Source organism: Bubalus bubalis, chromosome 18 (genome assembly GCF_019923935.1).
Source record: "Bubalus bubalis isolate 160015118507 breed Murrah chromosome 18, NDDB_SH_1, whole genome shotgun sequence".
Taxonomy (NCBI): domain Eukaryota; kingdom Metazoa; phylum Chordata; class Mammalia; order Artiodactyla; family Bovidae; genus Bubalus; species Bubalus bubalis.
The window spans coordinates 39,426,579-39,451,031 of record NC_059174.1 but is presented as its reverse complement, the minus strand read 5'-3'; the positions used below and the strand labels follow the sequence as shown (position 1 = coordinate 39,451,031).

The 24,453-nt window shown below is 41.6% G+C and overlaps 1 protein-coding gene and 1 pseudogene across 2 annotated transcripts in view; both read right to left on the bottom strand.

The window, feature by feature from the left end:
- The window catches only part of HYDIN (HYDIN axonemal central pair apparatus protein), a 420,256-nt gene that overhangs the window by 368,422 nt on the left and 27,381 nt on the right, over positions 1-24,453 (bottom strand). For both annotated transcript variants that reach the window (XM_044932144.2, XM_044932145.2), the window contains exon 2: positions 23,794-23,913. The gene's annotated coding sequence lies outside the window, so the exon portion shown is untranslated. The remainder of the gene's footprint in view (positions 1-23,793; positions 23,914-24,453) is intronic.
- LOC102414244 lies at positions 19,933-20,803 on the bottom strand (annotated as a pseudogene).

Sequence of the window (24,453 nt, the reverse complement as noted above, 5' to 3'; positions counted from 1 at the left end):
GAAAAAGACACATGTATCCCACTGTTCACTGCAGCACTATTTACAATAGCTAGAACATGGAAGCAACCTAGATGTCCATTGACAGAGGAATAAATAAAGAAGTTGATGAATAATAAAGAATAATAAAGAAGTTGATGAATAATAAAGAATAATAAAGTACATATACACAATGGAATATTATTCACCCATAAAAAGGAACGCATTTGAGTCAGTTCTAATGAGGTGGATGAACCTAGAGCCTATTATACAGAGTGAAGTAAGTCAGAAAGAAAAAAATAAATATCATATACTAACGCATATATACAGACTCTAGAAAGATGGTACTGAAGAATTTATTTGCAGGGCAGCAATGAATAAACAGACATAGAGAACACACCTATGGACATGGGAAGAGGGGAGGAGAGGGTGAGATGTATGGGAAGAGTAACATGGAAACTTACATTACCATATGTAAGATAGCCAATGGGAATTTGCTGTATGTCTCAGGAAACTCAAACAGGGGCTCTGTATCAACCTAGAGGGGTGGGATGAGGAGGGAGATGGGAGGGAGGTTCAAGAGGGAGGGGATATATGTATACCTATGGCTGATTCATGTTGAGGTTTGACAGAAAACAACAAAATTCTGTAAAGCAAAAATCCTTCAATTTAAAAATAAATAAAAATTTTTTAAAAAGAAATTTAAACATAGTGTGTGTATGTGATGGAATACCGTTTTGAAATTTCCAAAGATGGAGCTGATGTTGAACCAACAGTTAACTGATAGGAAGAAGGAAGTGGAGAGGAAAGGAAATGCAATCAGAGAGACTAGTTAGGGAACTGCGGTTACAGTTTATGGAAAAAAATAACACATTTAACCAGAGATCGCTTGAATCAGATAAGGGGGAAAGTACAGAGCTACTGGGGTAGAAGCACCTTAGTAATTGATGGCTAGTCAGATGGAAGATGGAGAAGAAACAGTAGGTGCAGTTTCCAGTCTTTGTGACTGTGCGTGTGATGATGGCAGTAATCGTGTTAGGAAATACAGAAGAGAACATAAGTTTGAGGAGAAGGAAGGGTAATTATATGCTCACATTTTTAAAAGTTTGCTTATACTACTGTTATGACATGATGAAAATGACACTTCACCTGTGATCTTCCTCCTCAAATTCCGTAACTCCAGACTAAAGATGAGAAAAACATCAGACAAATTCCAATTGAGGGACGTTCTACAATATACATGGCTATGCGTGAATGTTCAGCGTCTCAGTCATGTCCAATTCTTTGCAACCTCCATGGACTGTAGCCCACTAGTCTCCTCTGTCCATGGAATCTTCCAGGCAAGAATACTGGAGCAGGTTGCCATTTCTGCCCCATATACATGGCCAGGGTTTCTCAAAACCGTCAAGATCATCTAAAACAAAGTCGGAGAAACTGTCACAGCAGAGAGAAGCCCACGTAAACAGGATTACTAAATTTAATGGGTGGCATGCCGGAACAGAAAAGGACATTAGGTAAAAACTAAGGCAATCTGAGTAAGTGATATGCTTTATCTTATTGTTCTAAAAAATAAAATTTGTTCAAAGTTTCCTTATTAAACTTTGATTAAAGTTAGCGTTTGATATTTGCTAACCCATCATGGGAGCTAGCGGGAAAGGCAATGGCAACCCACTTCAGTACTCTTGCCTGGAAAAATCCCATGGACGGAGGAGCCTGGTAGGCTGCAGTCCATGGGGTCGCTAAGAGTCAGACACGACTGAGCGACTTCACTTTCACTTTTCACTTTCATGCATTAGAGAAGGAAATGGCAACCCACTCCAGTGTTCTTGCCTGGAGAATCCCAGGGACGGGGGAGTCTGATGGGCTGCCGTCTATGGGGTCGCACAGGGTCAGACATGACTGAAGCGACTTAGCAGCAACAGCAGCAGCAAGGGAGCTAGGGGCCCAGGGAACCAATAAGTTCTTGTTCCCCACCCACAAATACTTCATTACATTAGATCTCATCCCTGATAACTCTGTCACCTCTCCCACCACCCACCTGAATGAGAAAACTGAGATGGAGGAAAGAAACTCATCACCTACCCTTAAAAGCTAGACTTACAGTGTGCTCAGTCTTGTTGAACTCTTTGCAATCCCATGAACTGCAGCCCTCCAGGCTCCTCTGTCCATGAGACTTCCCAGGCAAGAATACTGGACTGGGTTGACATTTCCTTCTCCAGGGAATTTTCCCCACCCAGGAATCAAACCCACATCTCTAGCATCTCCTGCACTGCCAAGCAGATTCTTTACCACTGTGCTAAGACTTTCTAGTACTAATGCTGAAATTCAGAAGGGGTATATATGGGTGAGATAGCAATGTGACAAGAGAGGGCAAAGCTGGCCAGAGAAGAGCACTTCATTTTCCAGTGGCTGTGTTCGGGGTGCAAACACACCACGATCACATACCTTAAACCTCTGTGCTTTTGGATTTCATCCAACAGATGTTTACTGAGTGGTTAGACAGGCTGTGTACTGTTAGGTGTGAGCCATATGGGGAGGAATATGCCCCAGCTCCTGCCTGTAAGATGACCACAGTCTATACCAGAGATAGGATGGCAAATGATGATAGTACACTGTCAGAGCAGGGATGTTAAAATTGGGAAGAAAAATCATTTGGGGAGTGGATGAGGAGTTAACAATGAATTTTACCTAGGGAGACGGTAAGGAAGAGTCACACCAAAGACAGAGCTTAATACTGGGGCTTCAGAGATAAGCAGGCTCATGCCATGTCAAGTGGGAGGATTCAGCATTTACAAAGACATGGCCATATTCAACTTTATGGTGTACTTGAGGAAGTGGCAGCCAGAGTTTCAGATACGGACTTTCTCCCTGTGGTCTGTGAGAAAGGTCAATCAGGGAGGAGAAGGGCTGGAGTTAGGGAGGCCAGGTAAGAAGCTACTGTAATGGTTCCAGCTGGAGATGAAGAAATTCTACAATCAGGAAGAAATATAAAAACGTCCTCAACCCTCCTACCTTCTCATTGTTCTAGCAACCTTCAAGCAAAAGAACCTGAGTCCCTGATGTCTTCTGCTCTTGGCAATGCCGGAAGGCCTGATATTTGTTTCTCGAGCAGCTAGTGCCTAGAGGCTGGGCTCCTCTCATTAGAGAACCCTGAGGTGCAGGCCCATGCCTGTTTTAGAATTCACCAAGGAACCCCACACGCACCCCCACCATCTGCTAAGTAACCCTCCCTTTCTTCCCAGTACTAGTCCTCTCAGATCTGGCTGTTAGAACAAGGCCATGCTTACAGTATGCTGGGGAGCAATTTGGAATAGCTTCAAAACTGCAGAGATTTCCATCTCTTGTTTCTAGGAAGATGTGGTCAAGGCCATGGAAATGCAGGCTTCTTTTTCCCTTGAAGGTGGGTGAAGATAACCTGTGACAGACACTTTACTTAGAAGTCACATGGCCTCATGAAACCTCAAGTTTGGTCTTAAATTTTCAGTTTTTGCCAGTTGATATAGCTCAAAGACCTCAAGCTCTGTGACCAGAAGTGGTGGCTCCTGTTAGGATGTAGGCCCTGCAGCTTTGCTTTCCTGGTGCTGAGGAGAGGCACATGGTGGGACAGTGAAGGGCACAGACCCTGTAGCACACAGACTTGGCTTGGAATCCTAATTCCATCACATACCCGTGATATGACCTCAGACAACCAGTTAACCTCCATATCTGTCTCCCCACTTGTAATAATGGACACAAGAGTACGCACTAACGAGGGCTGTTGTGAGGATTATACTCTAGGTGAAGCGCCTATACACAGCCTGTGACATGGTGACCAAAATTAGCTGGTAGATGCCTTTTGCAGGGCCCACTTGCACCAGTTCCACCCTGTGCCTCTGGGTGTGTTATACTAAAGCAGCACACACACCAAGTATCTGCTGATAATACAGCCAGAGGTTGGGGGGTAGTGGCGTGTAGTGGTTAAGGGTTGGAACTCAATTGCCAGGGTTTGAATCCCAGTTACTCCACTTCCGGGTTGCGTGGACCTTAGGCAATAACTTACTCTGTGTGCTCAGTTCTCTCACCTGTAAAATGGAATTAACAATAATAACTACCTCATAAAGTTACTTTGAGGAGCAAATGAGATTCATCCATCGTGCTGCACATAGAGTTCATTCACTCTCGTTGCTGTCTACTAAGCCACTTTGCAAATATTCTATGATTTATTTACCCTTCTACTCTTGATGAAGATTTCAGCTGTTTCCATTTGGGGGCTATCACAAATAGTGCTGCTACAAAAATTCTTATACATATCTTTTGGTGAAACCATGCATACACTTCTGGTTCAAGTGGAATTTCTGGGTCAAAGGGTATCAGTTTTAGCACATATCGCCAATCAGTTTTCCAAAGTGGTTGTTCCAATTTAAATCCCTGCTAGCAGTGAATGAGAGTTCAGTTGCTTCACATCCTAACAATTTTGTGACATTTTCATTTCAGATGTTGTAGTGGATTTACAGCACTATCACACTATAGTTTCAATTTGTATTTTCCAGGTTATATACCTTTCCATGTGTGCATTAAACACCAAGTCATGGATGGAGGAGCCTGGCAGTCTACAGTCCTCGGGGTCGCAAAGAATCAGATATGACTCAGTGACTAAACAACAACTAGCATATAGCAAGCGTGCAATAAATGCTAGCTATTATTGTTATTATTATTATTATTCTGTAGTCTCCAAACCACAACTTTTCAAACAGGGACATTGGCACAGGCTTCTAGAAGTTTCTAGACATTTTATACTCTCTTGACCCATCGTTTATCTCCCATGGATGCCTTTCCCCATGCCTCCCACTTCTCTTGACTAATTTCTCTAACAGTAACACCCCTTGTTTCTCCCCCAGTCCAGACAATACAGAGTAGGAGGAACTGGAGACCAAGTGAGACTTCTGACCTCTGATATACACAGGTTCCCATCCCTGCTCAGGTGTGTCAATTCCAAGAAGACCAAAAAGAACCTTTAACTCAGAGGTTCCAGGCCATCCAGAGTCTCATCCATCTGACCTCACTTTCCTCTAGCTCCTTCCTGATGAATGGTTTCGACACTTTCTTATGATCACGTCCAAGTCAGAAGTGAATCTTTAATGCTTACCGTTAAGATGCATCACTTGTTTCTAAGTTGCACACTTGATTCCCCTCGCATAGCCAGGATCCTGAGGGGTTTGTTAATACATAAAGCCACATACCTCAAGGGAAAATTCCATAATGTCCCTAAAACAAGAAGATAGTTAAGCTCTACCCTCAGTTTAGGCTTTACTGGTAAGCTCCAGGAGAGAAGGAAAAAATGACATTGTATAATTGGGGGTGGAGTTACATCTTAACAAGATTTTAGGAAAGAGTAAAAAAGGAAGGCAGTTTAATAATTTCCAAATCAGGTCAAAATTTTTTGCTTATGTTCATATAAAATATTCTTCAATCTGTAACATAATGGACACGATTTTATTCTCTAAGTAGCTGGGTAAGAGGCTTCCTCTTAGATGAGACTCACCTTTCTTGGTGTACCCTATGGAATAAAAGGTGGGACCCCTGCCTCCAAGGACCTTGTGAGGCAGAAATACTCTGGGTAAAATAAGAGAATAAATTTGCTACTTTGTTGAAAGGAACAGAAAGAAAGAGAAAGATGCTAAAACACCAAAAACAAAACAAAACAAAACAAAACAAAAAACGGTTAAAGGCTGTTCATTGGAATATGTGCATCTTAAGTCTTCAGGAAAGGTGCTTACTTCATTAAATTCATAGTGCCAAGTGAATCTTCTGTGGAAATCCATGAAGGAACTGAGATTTGTGTGCAGGCCCTCCTGGGACAGAATCAAGAAAGCCTCTATACAAGAATCACAACAAGGTAGAAGAAAAAATTAAGCAAGCGCTCTGGACTCAGTCAAGCTCAGAATAACCAACTTGTTGCAATTTGTGTGGGACTTCTCCAATGTTAGCATTGGAAAGCTCCCATTCCAGGAACTCCCTCTCTCCCAGGCAAACTCTAACCAGGCTGGAAAACTGAGGATTTGAATTAAGTTTACCTAAATTTCCTAAGGCCAGGGAGGTCCCAGTTGACAAATGAATTATAATTAAAATAGCATGTATACTGTTCAGCTTTTGCTTTCTAAGTATGTTCTCTTACTATACAAAAACATATGCACAAAAACACAAACACCAAAAGTACATGCTAAAATTAAAATCAACAACTCTTAACAAGATAAATCCCCCTTTCTGATCAATAACTTAAGCTTCTCACCATGTTACTTATGAGTTTGCACTCCTTTTCATGGAGAAAGATCCACCACTTTGCCTCAGCTCCTGCTTTAAACGCCCTAAATCAGTGGCCTTCCCATTGGAAGACCTTCGTTGTGATCCCATACTTTTGATAGGAAGAGAACAGCAACAGAGCAAGAGCCTCCCTCTGGAATTCCTCTCATCCCCGTTTTTCTTCCCCCAACACATACGCATCAATATGGAAAAACTGACCTAGGAAGGACTTGTTTTCAAGAGGCCAGGCACAATGATCTCCTGAGCTAAAATTGATTATGTTTTCAATAAGTTTAACTCAGACTTTCAATTTTTGCAGTCTTAGAAACCAGGAGAAATAATTTATTAAGAATGTGATCTCATGTCTAAATACCACTCCTAAACTAGAGTACAAATTATAAGAGTCAAATCAGAACCACATTTCAGGCTAGTGGGATCAGAATAAAGCAAGATAATCGAGGTGCATTTTAAAGCAAGGCATGCCTGGATTTTAATTACAAACCTGGCAGTAACCGGCATCTAGCCTTCATCTTATTCTCTGTGAATGAGGGGTATGAGAGAATAAGAATAATCAAGAATTTGGACCTGAACATTTGCAGCAATCTGGATGGACCTAGAGATGATCATACTAAATGAAGTTAAATCAGACAGAGAAAGACAAGTAACAGATGATACCATGTATATGTGGGATCTAAAATATGACACAAATGGACTTACTTATAAAATAGAAACAGACTCACAGACATAGAAAACAAACTTATGGTTGCCAAAGGGGAAAGCAAGCAAAGGGATAAATTAGGAGTTTAGGATTAACAGATACAAACTACTATATATAAAATAGATAAACATGGTCCTACTGTACAGCATAGATAACTATATAAATATCTTATAATCAAGTACAGTGGAAAAGAATGTGAAATAGAATATATATGTATAATTGGGTCACTCACCTGTACACCAGAAACAAAATACTGCAAGTTCACTATACTTTAATTTAAAAAAGAAAGAACTTGGCCTTGAAAGGTTGAGGGAGTGGCCAAGTGAGATGGCTATAGGCAGAGCAAGTTTAGGAGGAGAGATCAAGGGTTCCATATAGGATATGTCAAGGAGAGAGTTCTAAACTGGAAATATAAGTTTAGGAGTTACTGATATACAGAGAGTATCTGAAGCTGTGACCAAACAACATCACCAAGGAAGTGATGGCAGAGACAGAAATGTCTGTATGTCCATGGGTATGCCACAGGGGTGGGCAGACCAGTATCGCCTCCAAGCTCCCTCTCCCCCTGCATCTATGCTCAGTCAGTTCACACAGCAGCAGGTGCTCTTCCATGAGAAGCCAGTACTGCTGTCGGCCAAAGAATTTCAGGCTTGGAGATAAAAGATGGACTCAAGCCCAGACCTGCCACCCAAAGGTACTACCTTAGGCAAATCACCTGACTTTGATGAGCTTGTTTCTTCACCTGTAAACTGAGAGACAATACTATCTCCCTATAGAATATCTGTGAGTGTTAAGTTGAATAAAAACACTTTGTGAAATGCTTCACACTCTGCAAATTAGTATTATTTATCTCATAATATCTGATAACTGAAGGGAGAAAATGCTGTGCTTATATTAGTGATTATATTTAAAGTTTAGGATGGTATACATCAATGTTTAAAACACATAACCCTTTAAAACATGTATTTCGTCCTCAGCAACATTCAAAATACATGTACCCTTTGATGCAGCAATTCCAACTGTCCTACAGAATATAGCTGTACAAGGATAAAGATAAATGTGTTAGGTGCTGGAAATAATAATAAGATATTGGAATTATCATGTATCATTAATGGGTTGTGTAAATAAATTATTGTACATTCATACAGTAGAATATCAGGTGTTAGATGTAAGGAAAAATATATGTGTACTGACATGAAAAGATGCCCATGACATTTACGTAAAATAATAGCAAGCAAGCTGCAGATGATATGTATAGTATTAATCCAATTTGCTTTGCATTTCTATGTATTCATATTGCACATTTTGATACGTGCATAGTAAACAGCTAGAAGGATACAAGCCACACTGTTGACAGCGGTCACTACGGTCACTGTGTGTGGCTGAGGAGGTCATGCCCCTCTGAGGAATGTGACTGGCACAGCAGAGAATTACTTTCACTTTCTCCTTTTGATACTTTGGAACTCTTTGAAGTTAAAAACAAAAGCTGTTTTAAAGACATACCACAAACCAATCCTGGCACCCCGAGGTCCTTAGGAGGGTGGCTGCATACATTCAAGACCAGAAGGTCTCTGTTGGGTTACTGGTCATATTTCAGTTTGGCAGGTCAGAGCTTTCCGTCCCACCAATGCATGGGGGTGCCAGTGGAAGCAGTACACTGAGGGGAAAACACTGGAAGCAAAGGAGGGCCATTCTGGAAAGGAAAAAGGAAATGCAAATATATTCTGAAAACAGATGGTGTCTGGAAGAGAAAGTGTGTTTTGGCAACAAGAAAGGAAAATCACAGGGGGAAGAGAGAAAAGGAATAGAAGAGAAACAGCCAAAGGAGGTGGTAATTAAGTGCGAAGCTGAGGATTTCCAAGGGATTTTTTCAGCTTTGGCAAAAGCAGGCCTCTGGACAATTCTGCTGAAGTGCACAGACACCAATTTATATTTCTTTTATTTATTACAAGTATTCCAAGAGAGCAGTAAGCTTGAACCATGATATCCTGACACTACATTGTCCCCAGTGTTTCCAGTATTAAAGTTTTCAAATAATGTACTTCTCAGTTACAGTTTTAAAAGGGGACCCAAAGTTAGCTCTCACTCAGTATCATTCTAATATACTTCATATGGTGTCAGACAAAGTCTTGAGTCACTGCCAGTGTTGAGGGGGTTGTGTATGATCCACAGGCTGCCTACTTTGGCCACCTCATGCGAAGAGCCAACTCAGTGGAAAAAACCCTGATGCTGGAAAGATTGAGGGCAGGAGGAGATGGGGATGACAGAGGATGAGATAGTTGGATGGCATTGCCAACTCAATGGACATGAGTTTGAGCAAACTCCAGGAGATAGTGAAGGACAGGGAAGCCTGGTGTGCTGCAGTCCATGGGGTCACAAAGTGTCAGACACAACTTAGCAAATGAACCACAGCAATCTGTCTCACCAACTCCTAACACCGTTGCTATTCTTCTCTGGGCTCTGGAGGTCCCCATGGGTCACTGGTTGGGCAGGGGGACAACCATCCATTGAGAGATGCGTGACAATCAGGAGTCATGCCACATCCCACCTCATTTATAGTATGAACAAAGGCACAAGCATCTCAAATGTCCAATAACCAAGAGATTAATTGATGAATTATTCTGCACTAAATTGCTTGATGTCACAGCTGCTCAGGATATCAAAGAGCACCCAGCAACTATGACTATTCAAGCAGGGAACAGCTGTGAGGGCCAGAGGCCAGCTCCCCTACCCAGTGAGGGAAGGAAGTCCTTATGTCTGCATTGACCCCTCCTGCTATACCACTGATGGTTCACAGACAGGATTACAAAGAAGAGGTTTTGCAGTTGGTCCCAGATAATCTTTTAATGTCACAAAAAGCTGAGCCAAAGCCAAGAATACATTCAGTTCAGTTCAGTCGCTCAGTCGTGTCCAACTCTTTGAGACCCCATGGACTGCAGGACACCAGGCCTCAGCTTACTCAAACTCATATCTATTGAGTCGGGGATGCCATCCAATCATCTCATCCTCTGTCATCCCCTTCTCCTCCCGCCTTCAATCTTTCCCAGCATCTGAGTCTTTTCAAATGAGTCAATTCTTCACATCAGGTGGCCAATGTATTGGAGTTTCAGCTTCAGCATCAGTCCTTCCAATGAATATTCAGGACTGATTTTGTTTACACTGGACTGGTTGGATCTCCTTGCAGTCCAGAGGACTCTCAAGAGTCTTCTCCAACACCACAGTTCAAAAGCATCAATTTTTTGGCACTCAGCTTTCTTTATAGTCCAACTCTCACATAACCATAGCTTTGACTACATGGACCTTTGTGGCAAAGTAATGTCTCTGCTTTTTAATATGCTGTCTACATTGGTCATAGCTTTTCTTCCAAGGAGTAAGCATCTTTTAAAATTTCATGACTGCAGTCACCCATCTGCAGTGACTTTGGAGCTCAAAAAAATAAAGTCTTTCACTGTTTTATCTATTTCCCCATCTATTTGCCGTGAAGTGATGGGACTGGATGCCATGATCTTAGTTTTCTGAATGTTGAGTTTTAAGCCAGCTTTTTCACTCTCCTCTTTCATTTTTATCAAGAGGTTCTTTAGTTCTTCTTCACTTTCTGCCATAAGGGTGGTGTCATCTGCATATCTGAGGTTATTGATATTTCTCCTGGCAATCTTAATTCCAGCTTGTACTTCATCCAGTCCAGCATTTCTCATGATGTACTCTGCATATAAGTTAAATAAGCAGAGTGACAATATACAGCCTTGACGTACTCCTTTTCCTATTTGGAACCAGTCTGTTGTTTCATGTCCAGTTCTAACTGTTGCTTCTTGACCTACATACAGATTTCTCAGGAGGAAGGTCAGGTGGTCTGGTATTCCCATCTCTTGAAGAATTTTCCAGTTTGTTGTAATCCACACAGTCAAAGGCTTTGGCATAGTCAATAAAGCAAAAATAAATGTTTTTCTGGAACTCTCTTGCTTTTTCGATGATCCAGTGGATGTTGTGAATTTGATCTCTGGTTCTTCTGCCTTTTCTAAATCCAGCTTGAACATCTGGAAGTTCACGGTTCACGTATTGTTGAAGCCTGGCTTGGAGAATTTTGAGCATTACTTGCTAGAGTGCAAGATGAGTGCAATTGTGTGGTAGTTCGACATTCTTTGGCATTGCCTTTCTTTGGGATTGGAGTGAAAACTCACCTTTTCTAGTCCTGTGGCCACTGCTGAGTTTTCCAAATTTGCTGACATACTGAGTGCAGCACTTTCACAGCATCATCTTTTAGGATTTGAAATAGCTCAACTGGAATTCTATCACCTCCACTAGCTTTGTTCGTAGTGATGGTTCCTAAGGCCCATGTGACTTTGCATCCCAGGATGTCTGGCTCTAGGTGAGTGATCACACCATCATGATTATCTGGGTTGTGAAGATCTGTTTTGTATAGTTCTGTGTATTCTTGCCACCTCTTCTTAATATCTTCTGCTTCTGTTAGGTCATACCATTTCTGTCCTTTATTGAGCCCATCTTTGCATGAAAAGTTCCTTTGGTGTCTCTAATTTTCTTGAAGAGATCTCTAGTCTTTCCCACTGTATTGTTTTCCTCTATTTCTTTGCACTGATCACTGAGGAAAGCTTTCTTGTTTCTCCTTGCTAGTCTTTGGAACTCTGCATTCAGATGGGTATATCTTTCCCTTTCTCCATTGCCTTTTGCTTCTCTTCTTCTCATAGCTATTTGTAAAGCCTCCTCAGACAACCATTTTGCCTTTTTGCATTTCCTTTTCTTGGGGATGTTCTTGATCCCTGCCTCCTGTACAACATCATGAACCTCCATCCATAGTTTATCAGGCACTCTGTCTATCAGATATAGTCCCTTAAATCTATTTCTCACTTCAACTGTATAGTCATAGCGGATTTGATTTAGGTCATACCTGAATGGTCTAGTGGTTTTCCCACTTTCTTCAATTTCAGTCTGAATGTGGCAATAAGCAGTTCATGATCTGAGCCACAGTCCGCTGCTGGTCTTGTTTTTGCTGACTGTATAGAGCTTCTCCATCTTTGGCTGCAAAGGATATAATCAATCTGATTTTGGTGCTGACCATCTGGTGATGTCCATGTGTAGAGTCTTATCTTGTGTTGTTGGAAGAGGGTGCCTGCTATGACCAGTACATTCTCTTGGCAGAACTCTATTAGCCTTTGCCCTGCTTCATTCTGTACTCCAAGGCCAAATTTGCCTGTTACTCCAGGTATTTCTTGACTTCCTACTTTTGCACTCAAGTCCCCTATAATGAAAAGGACATCTTTTTTGTGTGTAAGTTCTAGAAGGTCTTGTAGGTCTTCATAGAACCATTCAACTTCAGCTTCTTCAGCATTACTGGTCGAGGCATAGACTTAGATTACTGTGATACTGAATGGTTTGCCTTAGCAATGAACAGAGATCATTCTGTCATTTTTGAGATTCCATCCAAGTACTGCATTTCGGACTCTTTTACTGACTATGATGGCTACTCCATTTCTTCTAAGGGATTCTTGCCCACAGTAGCTGAGTGGCACTGGAACGGCAGCTGCACAGTGCTGGAGTGACTGTAAGGAGATAACCAATGTCCAAGGCCAGAGAAGCCCCAGCAAGATGGTAGGCACTGGTGCGGTGACTGCACAGCACTGGAGTGACTTTGAGGAGATACTGTATGTCCAAGGGCTAAGGAGAAGCCCCAGCAAGATGGTAGGAGGGCCAAAATCGTGTTTAGAACCAAACCCCTTACCCGCCAGAGACACTCAGAGGGCTCAGACATACCTTGTGTGCACAGGTCCCAGAGACCCCACAGAGACTGAGACAGAACTGTGTTTGAGTGTCTCCTGAGGAGGTACGGGTTAGCAGTGGGCTGCAGTAGGGGCAGGGGCTCTGTATGCAGTAGACTTGGGTATGGCATAAGCCCTCTTGGAGGAGATTGCCATTCACCCCACCATAGAGCCACCAGAATTTACACAGGTGGGAAACAAACTCTTGGCAGGCACAAACAGAACCTTGTGCGCACCAGGACCCAGGAGAAAGGAGCAGTGACCCCACAAGAGACTGACCCAGACTTGCCCAGGAGTGTCCAGGAGTCGGTGGTGGCCTGCTGCAGGGTTGGGGGCACTGAGAGTATCAGTGCATACATGGGACCTTTTGAAGGAGATTGCCATTATCTTCATTACCTCCACCACAGTTTGGCCCCAGGTCAAATAACAGGGAGGGAACACAGCCCCACCCATCAACAGAAAATTAGATTAAAGATTTATTTAGCATGGCCCCTCCATCCAAGACCCAGTTTCCCCCTGTCAGTCTCTCCCATCAGGAAGCTTCCATAAGCCTCTTATCCTTGTCCATCAGAGGGCAGACAGACTGGAAACCACAATCACAGAAAACTAACCAATATGATCACATGGACCACAGCCTTGTCTAATTTAATGAAACTATGAACCATGCAGTGTAGGGCCACCCAAGATGGACGGGTCATGGTGGAGAGTTCTGATAAAATGTGGTCCACTGGAAAAGGGAATGGCAAACCACTTCAGTATTCTTGCCTTGAGAACCCCATGAAGAGTATGAAAAGGCAAAAAGATACAACACTGAAAAATGAACTCTCCAGGTCAGTAGGTGCCCGATATGCTACTGGAGAACAGTGAAGAAATAACTCCAGAAAGAATGAAGAGATGGAGCCAAAGCAAAAACAGCACCCAGTTGTGGATGTGACTGGTGACAGAAGCAAGGTCCAATGCTGTAAAGAGCAATATTACATAGGAACCTGGAATGTTGGGTCCATGAATCAAGGCAAATTGGAAGTGGTCAAACAGGAGATGGCAAGAGTGAACATTGACATTTTAGGAATCAGCGAACTAAAATGGACTGGAATGGGTGAATTTAATTCAGATGACCATTATATCTACTACTGTGGGCAAGAATCCCTTAGAAGAAATGGAATAGCCATCATAGTCAACAAAAGAATACATTATGAAGTCTCAAATTATCAGTTCTACCTTTGGGATAAGATGTATACCATGCACCAAAATTAAGGTCAAGAGACAAATCTTTTCAAACATATATATATATGTACAAGTTTTTTTCTTATGTACACTCATAAATATATATGTATGTATGGTGTATGTGTATGTGTGTTGCTTGGGGCTCAGTTCTGGACAAATAGCTTTGAAATGTCTATTAAACATCCAAACAGAGATGTCAAGTAGGTGGCTGAATATATGGTTTTAAGAGTTAAGGAGAATGGTCTAGGCTGGAGACATTTACTTGGACACTGCGGTAAGTAAAACAATGTTCTTCCAAAGATGTCTATGACCTAATCCTCAAAACTTGTGAAAATATTCTCTTAAATGGCAAAAAAAGACTTGGCAAATGTGGTTAGGGTATGGACCTTGAGGTGGGGAGATTATCCTGGATTATATGAGTGGACCCAATCTTATCGGATGGGACCTTAAAAGCAGAGAATTTTTCTCAGCTGTGGTGAGAGAGAGCTGACAAAGGAAGAAGATTCAGAGATATAAGATTTGGATAAAGAATAAAACAAACTAAGGAACGTAGATTCCATCCTGAGGGAAATCAGTCCTGAATGTTCATTGAAAGGACTGATGCTGAAGCTGAAACTCCAATACTTTGGCCACCTGATGCAAAGAACTGACTCATTGGAAAAGACCTAGATCCTGTAAAGATTGAAGGTGGGAGGAGAAGGGGATGACAGAGGATGAGATGGTTGGATGGCAGCACTAACTCAATGGGCATGAGTTTGAGTAAACTCCAGGAGCTGGTGATGGATAGGGAGGCCTGGCATGCTGCAGTCCATGGAGTCACAAAGAGTCTGACACGACTGAGTGATTGAACTGAACTGAAATGAAGGAATGTAGAAGGCCTCTAGAAGATGAAAAAAAAAACAAAGAAATGGATTCTCCCTTGGCGACTCCAGAAAGGAACACAGCTCTGTTGACAAGTTACTGTAGCCCAGTGAGACTGTGTCAAATTTCTAACCTAAAAAGCTGTAAAATAATAAATCAGTGTTGTTTTAAGCCACTAAGTTTCTGGTAATTTGTTACAGCAGCAAAGGAAAACTAATGCCAGCATCATTAATATATAGATAGTATTTAAATCCATAAAAAGGGATAAATAGAGACAGAAAAGAGAAGAGGTCTTGGGGACTGAGTTTTTTTAAGTTTGAATATTAAGTCAGAGAAATGAGAAAGACCCAACTGAGCATGAGGCAGAAGAAAACATAAGAAAGCGATATTCTAGAAGCCAAATGAAGAGTTGGTGTCACCTGTGGCTGAAGGGCTAGGTGAAATGAGAGCAGAATTAGGAAACAAGACAGAAGAGGGAGAGCACATGTGCTCAGGCCAGCTGGCACACAGAAGGAAAAGAGTGGACCCTGGTCCTCACCACCCAAGCCACAATGATGGGAGAGACACACAAATGGCACCCACTCAAGAATGTGACTTCGTCACACACAGGGACTCCAGTTACCAGCACACATGGCCCAACCAGAATCCTGGAACATTTCCAAAAGATCATCACTCTTTCCCATTGGGGGAGGGAAGGTGTGAACGTCAGCAGCAAGAAGACAGAGGAACAGGAAGACTTTCAACTTTCACTTACAGACCTACACTATTGTCTCTCCTTTTACCATATGATATAGTATGAGACGTCCAAGGCCCTAACTTGTGAAATGGCACATATTCCAAGTCCAAGAGAGTTAACATTTTATCTCAAGAGCAGTAAACAGTTTTTCCTTAGGAAAAAATATGAGGTCATCAAAATAAAAATACACAACCTTCCAGGACCTGACATTCCATGTCAGTCATAGCCTCAGAACAACCTTTTATGTTTTCCCTTCCTTTGCCCCAAAACTCATGTTAGTTACACATCTACAAAAGAATGAATGAAATCATGTATGAAGGACCCTTGTGGCCTGTGACAAATATAGTCCATGCAACACTGCCTCATGCTGACTTATAATGACTTGTTCAGCTGTTGATCTTCTCCACTAGACTGAGAAGTCCTCAAAGAGGTGAGACTGTGCCCTTTCATCATTGAATAGTAAAAACAATAATCCATTAACTACTTGTTCATTGAACTAGTAATACGTGTCAGACACAATGCTAATTGTTTTCAGGCATTTAACCCTGACTTTCCTGGTGGCTCTGTCGGTAAAGTGTCTGCCTATGATGTGGGAGACCCGGGTTCAAATCCTGGGTTGGGGAAGATCTCCTGGAGAAGGAAATGGCAACCCACTCCAGTATTCTTGCCTGGAAAGTCCCATGGACGGAAGAGCCTGATAGGCTACAGCTCATGGGGTCGCAAAGAGTCGGACACGACTGAGCAACTTCACTTTCACTTTCAACCTTCACACAACCCTAGGAGATGGTATTATTTACTTCATTTCTCAGAAAAGAAACTTGATATTCAGAAACATTAAGAAACTCACGTAATAGTCAAACTAACATAGAGAGTGGCAGAGTTACTCAATGCCAAATTCTGTGCTGAATAAAGCCACCTCCAAATACATTCACATCCTAATTCCTGGAATGCATGAGTTACCTTCTATGAAAACTATGATTTTGCAGGTATGAATAAGGATTTTAAGGTGAGGAGATTATGCTGGACTATCCAGGGCTCAATGTAATCACAAGAATCCCTGTAAGAGGGAAAGAGGAGATCATATTGAATAGCAGGAGATGTGACAACAGAAACAGGAAGTGAAGTGATTCAAGGAAGGAGCCATGAACCAGGGAATGCAGGCAGCCTCTAGAAACTGGAAAAGACAAGGAAACAGACTTTTCCCTAGAGCCTTGAGAAGGACACACCTGCCAATACCTTGATTTTAGATTTCTGACCTCCAGAACAGGAAGATAGTAAATTTGTGCTTACGACACTAAGTACCTGGTTACAGTAGCCATGGGAAACTGACACAGCGCTCTGTGCCTCTGTCCTTATATGTCCCATCATCCTCATGACCTAAGGGAGGCAAAGGATGTTTGCTAAGTCAATTACAAATGAGAAAGGGATCTTCCTCTAAGAATTCTCCTACCTGACCCAACCCAAATTTCTGACCAGGAGAATAAAGCCTTCCTCAAACAGAGGCAGGTGAAAGCAGCCCAAGTATGTCTGGGGTGATACTGGTGGTTTTTTAATTACTAAGTTGAATGGATATGCTAGTTACAGGCTGAAGCTCATGCTATGCCAGTCAGTGTGCCCTTAGAAGACATGACAAAATGCAACCCTAATTTACTGCAATAATTTAAAGCCATGGGGGCTGGAGGGAGGTAGGAGATGAGGGGAATTGAGTATTTTTATGTTCTACTTCCTGCAACAGTGCATTAAACATCACAGTGATTCAGCTGAAATTATAAGCAGCATGTGTAAAAAGATGAAATCATATTTTACAATCTAATTCCTTTATAAAAATTATTTCATAGCAAATTAGAACAATGAATACACTTGTACATACAGCAAATGCACATAATTCTACCTTCCTATTTCTCTGAGATCATTACGGTCCATTCTTTTTTTTTTTTTTTCCCCTGTAATAATTGCCAGTTTTATTCCTCTGGCTAAGAGATCCAGAGGTATTTTGAGGTTTACATTTTTTTAATAGTTCTATCATCAAGAGTTTAAGTGCCCCCATTGACTTTATAAGCTGGTTGCAAATTATTTGATTGACTCTTAATAAAAAAAAACTTTCTCTTCATGTGTGTGATGTGTTCGTTAAAAAAATGCATTTAAGAAATAAAAAACATCACACAGAAACAAGTACAGTTAAATTTCTGATATATGCATGTACATATACACACACAATTTGAGACTTTGCCGTGACGGCGCATGAGCGCGGCCGAGAGGAGCTACCCGGCGCCCAAGGGCAGGGGCGGTGACCAAGAGGAGCTACCCTCATCAGAGGTAAGGAGCAGCGGCTGCACTTTGCTGGAGCAGCCGTGAAGAGAGACCCCACATCCAAGGTAAGAGAAACCCAAGTAAGACGGTAGGCACTGAGAGAGGGGATCAGAGGGCAGACAGACTGAAACTACAATCACAGACAACTAGCCAATCTGATCACACGGACCACAGCCTTGTCTAACTCAATGAAACTAAGCCATACCGTGTGGGGCCACCCAAGATGGCCGGGTCATGGTGGAGAGGTCTGACAGAACGTGGTCCACTGGAGAAGGGAATGGCAAACCACTTCAGTATTCTTGCCTCGAGAACCCCATGAACAGTATGAAAAGGCAAAAAGATAGGACACTGAAAGATGAACTCCCCAGGTCAGTAGGTGCCCAATATGCTACTGGAGATCAGTGGAGAAATAACTCCAGGAAGAATGAAGGGATGGACCCAAAGCAAAAACAACACCCAGTTGTGAATGGGACTGGTGATGGAAGCAGGGTTCGATGCTGTAAAGAGCAATATTGCATAGGAACCTGGAATGTTAGGTGCATGAATCAAGGCAAATTGGAAGTGGTCAAACAGGAGATGACAAGAGTGAACATCGACATTCTAGGAATCAGTGAACTAAGATAGACTAAAATAGGTGAATTTAACTCAGATGACCATTATATCTACTACTGTGGGCAGGAATTCCTTAGAAGAAATGGAATAGCCATCATAGTCAACAAGAGTCCAAAATGGATGCAATCTCAAAAACGACAGAATGATCTCTGTTTGTTTCCAAGGCAAACCATTCAATGTCACGGTAATCCAAGTCTATGCCCTGACCAGCAACACTGAAGAAGCTGAAGTTGAACAGTTCTATGAAGACCTACAAGACCTTCTAGAACTAACACCCAAAAAAGATGTTCTTTTCATTATAGGGGACTGGAATGCAAAAGCAGGAAGTCAAGAAACACCTGGAGTAACAGGCAAATTTGGCCTTGGAGTACAGAATGAAGCAGGGCAAAGGCTAACAGAGTTCTGCCAAGAGAACGCACTGGTCATAGCAAACACCCTCTTCCAACAACACAAGAGAAGACTCTACACACGGACATCACCAGATGGTCGACACTGAAATCAGATTGATTATATCCTTTGCAGCCAGAGATGGAGAAGCTCTATACAGTCAGCAAAAACAAGACTGGGAGCTGACTGTGGCTCAAATAATGAATTCCTTATTGCCAAATTCAGACTTAAATTGAAGAAAGTGGAGAAAACCACTAGACCATGCAGATGGTGACTGCAGCCATGAAATTAAAAGACGCTTACTCCTTGGAAGGAAAGTTATGATCGACCTAGATAGCATATTCAAAAGCAGAGACATTACTTTGCCAACAAAGGTCCGTCTAGTCAAGGCTATGGTTTTTCCTGTGGTCATGTATGGATGTGAGAGTTGGACTGTGAAGAAGGCTAAGCGCCGAAGAATTGATGCTTTTGAACTGTGGTGGTGGAGAAGACTCTTGAGAGTCCCTTGGACTGCAAGGAGATCCAACCAGTCCATTCTGAAGGAGATCAGCCCTGGGATTTCTTTGGAAGGAATGATGCTAAAGCTGAAACTCCAGTACTTTGGCCACCTCATGCAAAGAGTTGACTCATTGGAAGAGACCCTGATGCTGGGAGGGATTGGGGGCAGGAGGAGAAGCGGATGGCAGAGGATGAGATGGCTGGATGGCATCACTGACTCGATGGACGTGAGTCTGAGTGAAGTCCAGGAGTTGGTGATGGACAGGGAGGCCTGGCGTGCTGCGATTCATGGGGTCGCAAAGAGTCAGACATGACTGAGCAACTGAACTGAACTGAACTGATATACCTGAATATGCTGCTTTGTAACCTGCTATGTTGGAATGAACATATTTTCATGCATATGTGTGAAATTTCCCAATCGAAAAATAGACCTAGAGAATGTGTCAAAATACAAAATGCAGATGCTGATAACAAGGAAAACTACCTAAAACAAAACTCCACCAGATGATCAAAATAAAGCAAAAGTCAAAGATACATCAGGAAATGCTAACAGAAAGCAGGGGCCAGATTTTAATATCGGACAAAAAAGAATTCAAGGCCTAAACCACATGGGATATGGATGGCTGCGTGAATGTCTTTGCTTCCAATGCATCATCACAAACATGCTTCTTATTCTTCTTATGTCTTCCCTAAGCCTTTCCAACTCATCTGTTCCTTTTGTCATTTCTTCAGGGTCTAAATGCTTAATAGGAGCATCCTCTTTATATCCCTAACCAGGCTGAGTCAGCCCTCCTCTAAGGTTTCCTTCTGCTTCCTGGCTTAAACCTTCTTCAGAAGGTTGAGGATTTCTTTCTGCCTCCTGTGGTACAGCTTCCAAAGGGCGGTCTTCCTCAGCCTGTGGCATTTTCTGTGGTTTTCCTTTATTTTCTTCACAAGACTTTTGCATGTTGAGTATTTTTCAATTTCCTTTTTGAATAAATTAACCCTGCAGGGATCCTGGGAATTTTCCTCCATCTTCCCTCAGTCAATTTGGGTGGCTCCCCAAAGACCAAGAGTCTGGTTCCCTTCAAGCAAGGAGTGGGTGACTCAAGTTATTTCTAAATTGTTTCTGTGTCTCTCTTGGGATCCTCAACTAGCTCTGGTCCATTCTTTAAACAAAGAAGATGGCATCTTCTCTACTGGTATCCATAAGGAGGCAGTTTTCCAAATTAATAAATTGAATGTACCTCATAGTTTAGCTCCTTTAGAAACAAAGAGCTGGAAGTCTGAACACTTGAGGCTTCACAAGTGATTCATTGTGCCGTGAAGGATTATTTTCCCTTCCTGTATCCCAGTTTCTCTAGTCAGGTTAAAATCCTACACTTAGTAAAAACCTCAAAACAGTTTTTGAGCTTTTAACAGCAAGTATTAACAGAAGTGAGGGCTTCCCTGGCTCAGACGGTAAAGAATCCGCCTGTAATGCAGGTGACCCGGGTTCAATCCTGGGGTTGGGAAGATCCCCTGGAGAAGGAAAGGGCAACCCACTCCAGTATTCTTGCCTGGAGAATCCCACGGACACAGGAGCCTGGTGGGCTATAGTCCATGGGGTCACAAAGAGTTGGACATGACTGAGTGACTATACAAGATATGACAATTAACCTAAACAGAACTAAAGCAATCATTTAGAACTGAATCTCAAATTCACAAAGGTTTGTATTCCATAATCTATTTGTAGCTGACACAGAAGGTAAAATAAATTATTGGGTAAGTCTAAGGTAAAATCAGTTACTGCCCTCGGTCTAGTCTTCTGACTGGACTGGCAATCCCCATGGTGTTCCCAGCTTGCCTGGTTTTGCAGCCAAGGTCCCCAGGGGTCTTGAGCACTTTAGAATCTGAATAAATCACACATCCTAAGGGTCCATTGAGACCACCAGAAACTCAATTTATTTTTGACCTGAGACAAGATTTTATTGCTTCTCAGATTAACAGTTAAAAATGGTTTGCTTTTCTGCCTCTGGGGTGTTAGTTTGATATATAAGGCAGAGAGATTATTAAATCTTCGCTGCCTTCCGAAGATGTAAATTAAACCACAGCATCTCCTTAGCCACCTCCCCTGTATGAGCTGGAGATTTATTATTAACTTGTCACTCTCGCATGCTCATCAAAACAAGTAGCACCATGATTAATTACACCTGTTTATTTAAGGGTACCTGTCATTTCAACTTTCTGTAGACAGGATATTACAGTCTCTTGATTTCTTAGCTGAACTAGAGCTAAGGACTTTTAGAGGGGAAGAGAGAATCACTGTCCTCTCCTAATTATTTCCATACATATATTTGAAAGAAAGGTAGTCTATATGCAACTGCACAATGTTGTTTTCATTTTAAATGAAGCTGACATAAACCACCCATTACTTATTAAATGCTTTTCATGTACAGTAATGGTACTAGGTATCCCTAGTTCAAAGCAGTGAATAGTCCTTGCCCCCATGGAGTTTATAGCCTTGATATCCCCTTCCCAAGGCATTTGTCTCTCCATATTATGAAAACAGGAGAGAATAGAGCAACATTGAGAACCTGGATAAAAGCAAAGCAAAGCAAAACATACCCCTTCTAAGGTAAGTTTACACGAAGTGAAGTGAAAGTTGCTCAGTCGTGTCCGCCTCTTTGCAACCGCATGGATGTGGCCTGCCAGCGGGCTCCTCTGTCTATGGAATTCTCCAGGCCAGAATACTGCAATGGGCAGCTGTTTCCTTCTCCAGGTTTCTTCCCAACCTAGGGATCAAACCCAGGTCTCTCGCACTGCAGGAGGATTCTTTACCGTCCGAGCCACCAGGGAAGCTCAAGTTTGCACAAAATAGACACTAAATTGAACCAGGATTAATAAGACACCTGCAAGGTTCATTCCCTCCTCTGGGTCCAGTGTAGGTCTGCAGGACTGAACTACATTAAAACCATGGCATTTCACCTCTTTTTTTTCCCCTCCCTCCCTATACCTGTAATGTAACATATTATCTGATTACCTGAATACCCACTGAAGCACAGGAAGCTTTCAAATGAAATTTTAGGCAGGGCTGCCTGACCTCTGATCTGCCACAAGAAAACTTCACCTTTACCACTTTAAATTCTAGGATAGAAAGTGTGAAAGAAAGTGAAGTCGCTCAGTCATGTCTGACTCTTTGCGACCCCATGGACTGAAGCCTACCAGGCTCCTCAGTCCACGGAAATTTTCCAGGCAAGAGTACTAGAGTGGATTGCATTTTCTTCTCCAGGGGATCTTCCCGACCCAGGGGATGAACCCAGGTCTCCTGCATTGCAGGCAGATGCTTTACCATCTGAGCCACCAAGGAAGCCCAACTTTAGGATAATTACCTTTTAAAAAAAAGATTCCTGATTATATTCCTGTTTCTCTTTTTTAAAGTATTTATTATGGAAGTTGACAAAAACTACAATAAATATGAGATAATAAAATAATTATATATTATCTAGCTTCAGTAATTATCGATATTTTGTCATTCTTGTTTTTACCTATCAAATTTCTTTCTCCCTTCACCTTCATTTTTATTTTTGAGCATTTTTAAATAAATTCCCACTATCATAACATTTCACCTCCAAATACATCAGAATTTATGACAAATAATATTTTTAAAAAAACATAATGTAATATCTTTATAATACTTAACTGAATAACAATATTTATACCTAAGTCCATGTTCAAATGCTCCTGATTGTGTAAAAATAATTATTTTGGACTAAAACAGGACCCAAACAAAGTCTACACATTGGATTTGGTTGATGTGTCTTTCATGTACACCTCCATGTCGTTTTGAATATAGCCAAAATGACCTTCAATATTTGATTTTTATCCAAGATAAACAAATTCATCCAAAGTTAACATATGTTCCCAGTGAAATCTCATTATGTAATATTTTCAAGGACAGGGTGATCACACAATTTACCATTCAAATAAAGAAAACTCTTGAGTGAAAGGGGGACTATACTGGTGTAAACCAGGACAAAGAGTCATCCTACCAGCAGAGATTCTGGGGCCGGGGGGTGGTGAGCAGGGTAAAAAGAAGGAGTAAGTTTGGGGTTTCTGGTTTCTACTTGGGTATCAATAGCTGGAAAAAGACCTTACAATTGAAAAAAAACATTCAACAAACTGCAAGTCAATGACCTTTCCTGAATCCATCAAAGAGCTGAAGTTGAAGAAATGTCAGCTAGCCCCAAATCTGAGAGACAAATGCCTACAGGGAGATGGGAAATGCAAGCATTTGTTTACTTGGGGCATTTGAATACTTGTAAGAAGAATTCACCTAGAATTGTATTGGTGGAGGCTAAGTACTGGCTGGTGACAGAATTTGGAGCTCTAAAGGCTGCAGATAAAGGGAACTTCACATCACTCACTGGCCCCTCTTTCAACAGATTTCAATGGGTACTCACAAAAAAATTATGACAGGAGTCCTGAGAAAGCAGTCCTCATGGTACAGGCTTAGGGGAGGACAAGAGCAGCTGTGCAGGAAGGCCATGGAGCCCTGCGCAGATCCTTCTTCTCTATCTCCCCTATTTAAAAAATAATAATAATACCACTTATGTAGTAATACCACTTACATGGTATTCAAAAAAGCAAGAGAAAGAACCCACAATGCCAAGAGACAAAATAATTAAGAGAACCAGACTCACATATGACACTGATATTGGTACTATCAGATAGGAATTTTAAATAACTATGAAAAATATTGCAAAGGCTCTGGTGGAAAAAGTAGACAATACTCATTGTCAAATGAGTCATTTCAGCAGAAAGGGAAACTATAAGGAAAAAAAATGAGAGGCTAGAAATAAAAACACAGTAATAGAGATCAAGACTGTTACTGACAGTCTCTTCGGTAGACTTAACAAAGCTTAATCAGCAAATCTGAAAAATATACAAACTGAACAAAGAAAAAAACATTTAAAAATAAAAACAGTGTATAACATTCAAGAACTATAAGACAACAAATGATCTAATAGATATGCAATTATGACTCCAGAAGGAAAAAAGACAAAGACTGGGATAGAATAAATATTTTAAGGGATAATGGCTAAGAATTTCCAAAATTAATG